Raw genomic sequence first — 5,700 nt, 5'->3', positions numbered from 1 at the left:
CTTAGCCGTCTTTTCTTTTTCTTCTTCACATCATGTGTGGGTTTAACCCTCTTTTTTGAGCTCCTTATTAATGAGATTGGTTGAATAGAAAGCTCCTCCTCGTTACCTGATTCATCATAAGAAATAATAGGAGGATATTGGGAAGTCTCTTCCCTTTCATTAGTATTATCTTCATCTTCTATTTCTTTTCTTTTCTTTATGTAATTGTCAATATAAGGATTTTCAATGCAATTCACCGCACAATACATAAAATTTTTCTCTAGATCAAAATCAAGAACTTTATCAAGGACAAATTCTGGAAGATCCTTAGTTAATCATTTCATTTCTTCATAACCCATAAGCAATCTAAGTTCATTATGATGTGCAAGGGAAATCAAGTCATCACAATTTTTGGACATGATACGATCATGAAACAATTTGCATTGGGGATTTAAATGATCACATTCATTGCAAAGTTCACAAGGATGGCAAAGATATTTTAAATCTTAAGCACAAACATTTAGCCTCTCGTGCAACCATTTAGTTTCTAAATACTTATGCCTCTTGGAAAATCTATCTTCTCTATTTGGTATGTACTTGCAAACTCTATGCACTCCAGAAAAATTGCCATGCTTATAAGAGACATTTTCATCATGACTAGTGCAATCATCATTAGTACTATGGATATTCAAAGAGTTCATACTAACAACATTGCAATCAAGCCCATCATTCAAAGATTTAGTGCCAAACATTTTATAGACTTCTTCTTCTAGCACTTGAGCACAATTTTCCTTACCATCATTCTTACTAAAGATATTAAAAAGATGAAGCGTATGAGGCAAACTCAATTCCATATTTTTTTTGTAGTTTTCTTTTATAAATTAAACTAGTGATAAAACAAGAAACAAAAAGATTCGATTGCAAGATCTAAAGATATACCTTCCAGCACTCACCTCCCCGGCAACGGCGCCAGAAAAGAGCTTGATGTCTACTACACAACCTTCTTCTTGTAGACGTTGTTGGGCCTCCAAGTGCAGATGTTTGTAGGACAGCATCAAATTTCCCTCAAGTGGATGACCTAAGGTTTATCAATCTGTGTGAGGTGTAGGATGAAGATGGTATCTCTCAAACAACCCTGCAACCAAATAACAAAGAGTCTCTTGTGTCCCTAACACACCCAATACAATGGTAAATTGTATAGGTGCTCTAGTTTGGCGAAGAGATGCTGATACAAGTGCAATATGGATGGTAGATATAGGTATTTGTAATCTGAAAATATAAAACAGCAAGGTAGCAAGCGATAAAAGTGAGCATAAACGGTATTGCAATGGTAGGAAACAAGGCCTAGGGTTCATACTTTCACTAGTGCAAGTTCACTCAACAATAATAACATGATTAGATCATATAACAATCCCTCAACATGCAACAAAGTGACACTCCAAAGTCACTAATAGCGGAGAACAAACGAATAGATTATGGTAGGGTACCAAACCACCTCAAAGTTATCCTTTCTGATCGATCTATTCAAGAGTCCGTAGTAAAATGACACGAAGCTATTCTTTCTGTTCAATCTATCATAGAGTTCGTACTAGAATAACACCTTAAGACACAAATCAACCAAAACCCTAATGTCACCTAGATACTCCATTTTCACCTCAAGTATCCGTGGGCATGATTATACGATATGCATCACACAATCTCAGATTCATCTATTCAACCAACACAAAGTACTTCAAAGAGTGCCCCAAAGTTTCTACTGGAAAGTCAAGACGAAAACGTGTGCCAACCCGTATGCATAGATTCCCAAGGTCACAGAACCCGCAAGTTGATCACTGAAACATACATCAAGTGGATTGATAGAATACCCCATTGTCACCACGGGTATCCCACGCAAGACATACATGAAGTGTTCTCAAATCCTTAAAGACTCAATCCGATAAGATAACTTCAAAGGGAAAAGTCAATCCGTTACAAAAGACTAGAGGGGGAGAAACATAATAAGATCCAACTATAAAAGCAAAGCTCACGGTACATCAAGATCGTGCCAAATCAAGAACACGAGAGAGAGAGAGAGAGAGAGAGAGAGAGAGAGATCAAACACATAGCTACTGGTACATACCCTCAGCCCCGAGGGTGAACTACTCCCTCCTTGTCATGGAGAGCGTCAGGATGATGAAGATGGCCACCGGTGAGGGATCCCCCTCCGACAGGGTGCCGGAACAGGGTCCCGATTGGTTTTCGGTGGCTACAGAGGCTTGCAGCGGCGGAACTCCCGATCTCGGTTGTTTTCTGGAGGTTTCAGTATTTATAGGAATTTTTGGCGTTGGTCTCATGTCAGGGGGGTCTCGGGCTGTCCACGAGGCAGGGGGCGCGCCCTAGGGGGTGGGCATGCCCCCACCCTCGTGGGCAGCCCGGGACTCTTCTGGCCCAACTCTTGCACTCCAAGGGCTTCTTTTTCTCCATAAAAATTCGTCAAAAATTGGCACGTCAATTGGACTCCGTTTGGTATTCCTTTTCTGTAAAACTCAAAAACAAGGAAAAACAGAAATTGGCACTGGGCTCTAGGTTAATAGGTTAGTCCCAAAAATAATATAAAAGTGTATAATAAAGCCCATTAAACATCAAAACGGGTAATATAATAGCATGGAACAATCGAAAATTATAGATACGTTGGAGACGTATCAAGACCCAACTCGTTTTGGGCAAGGCGCCACCACCATTTGGTGAGTAGGGCAACATTCATGAGCTTTGAGTTCGTGATCCCCAAACCACCGAACTTTTTTGGTCTGCACATCGCAGCCCATTTCACCAAATGATACTTGCGTCTCCCTGCCATGATGAGGACCTCACGCACGAACTCCCAGTTCACGCGATCGTAGGCTTCTCAAAGTCCAACTTGCTAAGCACGCCACACACTTTGGTGCGTTTAAGCTCATGAACTATTTCTAGCAGCGCTAAGGGGCCTTCTAAAATGTTACGGTGTTTGAGGAAACCAGTCTGACTAGGGCTAATCACCCGTTGAGCCACCGGAGCCAATCGAGAAGCATAGGCTTTCACACATATCTTGAAAGGCACGTTGATCAGCGGGATCAGCCTAAAAAGTTTGATGTCATCGGCCCCTTTCACCTTAGGGATCAAGCTAATGGCCCCGTAGTTAAGCCGCAACAGGTCTACCATACCTAACGCAAAACCATTCATGATCTCGTAGAAAAGATGCTTGATTTGGGGCCAAAATTTCTTTAAAAATTCCACCGGCCATCTGTCTGCACCCGGAGCTGTGTCGGTTTTCATGTCATGAAGAGCTTTGTCGATTTCTTCCGGAAGGAAAGAGAGCACAAGCCCTTCATTCTCCTCCTCCGATACCCATTCCGTTGGGTCCCACAGGTCCTCACGGAGGCACATAGCTTTTTCTTCGGCCATCCCCAAAAGGCCTATGAAAAACTCATAAATGTGAGCCACTATGAGATCGTTGGTTAACAGGAGGCCGTTGTCAGATTGAAGCCGCATGATAGTACTCTTGCGTTTTCTACCACCGGCAAATGCGTGGAAGTACCCAGTGTTAGCATCTCCTTTAGTAACCCACTTGATGCCGCCCCTACGACGTGAATATTCCTCCTTTGCTCGCAGAATGGCCAGGACCTTGTTTTCTATTCTCTTGGGAAGGATAAGGTTGGCAATGTGTTTGCAAAAGTTGTTGGTACTGAAAGTGGTGTCAAGAAAAGAACCATTTGGGTAGCCAAGCCTATTGTGACTAATCTCTTAGGACCCAACTTGGTTGGGGACCAACTAGCTCAAACTTGATCAATAGGTGTTGTTGGAGGGCATTGGAGACTTGGCTACATTATGAAGAATTAAGGGGACTTCATCATTTTTATTGTCTCAAGCGAATTCAATTGGATTATCAAGTTTCTATCTTATATCCAATGTGCCTCCTTGCGGTAACTTGTACTTAAATTGTTTACATTGAAAGTTACTTGCCCCCTTGCATGTTTTGGTTTTGTTCCTTGCATGTGTTTGTATATGTTGTGCTTCCAACTTGCTTATCTTGAGCAATCAAGTATGTGTGTGTTGGTTTGCATATCTTGTACGTGTGTGTCATGCGTTGAGCCTTTATGCTTCTTGTTTGTATCCTAGTTGGCTGGTGTGAGAGATTAATGGAACATCCCATTTTGGGGGAGTGATGTGCTTTGTACACCTCACAATCCTATAAATATGTGTACATGAGGAATACCATCTAGTATTGATATTAGAAGACTATCTAGTCGCTAGGTGGTATATCTCTCATGAGAAATTCAAATTCTGAAAAGTCCATTGATTATCTCTCGTTGGATCCTCCTATTGCCTCTTGTTAAGTTTTCTTTGGTATCACATTATGGGGGAGTAATATGCTGTGTGCATATTACAAGCCTAGAAAATGTGTACATTTGAGATATTGTCACTTAGAGTTTATGTTATTAATTATCTTGTTCCTAGGTGACATGTTAGCTCTACAAGTTGCAATTTGCTTGTGTTTGTTGTGAAGATGATGTTGGATATCCTTGTTATCTGCCACCGGGAATTATTTCCAAATACTTCTTGTCTTTTGACAATTGGTAGTCACTTATGTGTGGTAGAATTTATTGATCATCTTTACAATGGTTTTTATTTTTATTTGCCTTATCTCTTGCCAAGGATTGTGTCAACTCCCGTTGTCTTCCATACCACTTGTGGATCTTGTTAATTTCTTGTTCTTGTCTAGTGTTTTCTAGATATAGTGAAAGTGGTGATGCCACCTTGTGCATTTTGTATTCAAATGCAAATTCTCTATAATGCACAACTCGTGGGGGAGCTATCCTATTTTCTTTACAACACTCTTCTTGTGATCCTTATCAGGTGTGTTTTGGTGGAAGGCAAGCTGTTCTTTTTGGTACTTGTGCCATCATGAAACTTTGTAGAGGGCTTGGTTTGTTTGGAACCATTCTATCTCTTGGGAGTTTGATATCTTTCTTTTTGTGTGTATCAATGGATATCTCATTCCTTGATGTATCTTTTAATGATATCTTCCAAGTGATGATTTCTCCATTTGGTATCCTATTTTCTCTTGATATTTCTTTTTCACTTGGTTTCGGTCCTTGAAAGTTTCAAGCATGCATGTTTACTTCATGTATTTTATTTGGCATGCTTTCTTTCTTTGACCCAATATATAGGGGAAACTCCACCAAGTCTCAAATTGGATGAGATGTGCATGAAATTCATTTTCATATCTATATGCACATATTTATTGTGACACCCCGGTGTAATGATGCTACAGTAACCCCTGGGGTTAAGTTAATCATTTTGCCAAACAAGTGCTTGATCATCATTGTCTCCTCTTTCTTTTAATTCCAGTTGAATTCAATTTCAATTTGTGTGTGGAATTCACAATGCTCAAACATGAAAACTAAAATGTTCATCTTATGCCAAATATTCCATAATGAATATTTGTGGTGGACCTTTTTTTTCAAAGTGTTTAACTGGTCTAAACTATTTGAAACAGAAGTTTTAAAAGAAAAGAAAAACTGTTTCAAAAAGGGGAAGAAGGGCCTCAACCCATGGCCTTCCCATGGGCCTCGGCCCACCACAGCAAGCTGGTTGCTCCCCGCACCGCGCCCTCCTCCTGTTCCCCCGGTGCGCGCCGCTACAGGGGCTCGTCGCCGCCCGACCACCTCGCCGGCCTCGCCGGGAGAGGATAAGGGCGACGCC

The sequence above is a fragment of the Triticum aestivum genome, chromosome 4B (genome assembly GCF_018294505.1).
Source record: "Triticum aestivum cultivar Chinese Spring chromosome 4B, IWGSC CS RefSeq v2.1, whole genome shotgun sequence".
In the NCBI taxonomy this organism is placed as follows: domain Eukaryota; kingdom Viridiplantae; phylum Streptophyta; class Magnoliopsida; order Poales; family Poaceae; genus Triticum; species Triticum aestivum.
The sequence above is the reverse complement of the archived record's forward strand: the minus strand, read 5'-3'. Positions refer to the sequence as shown.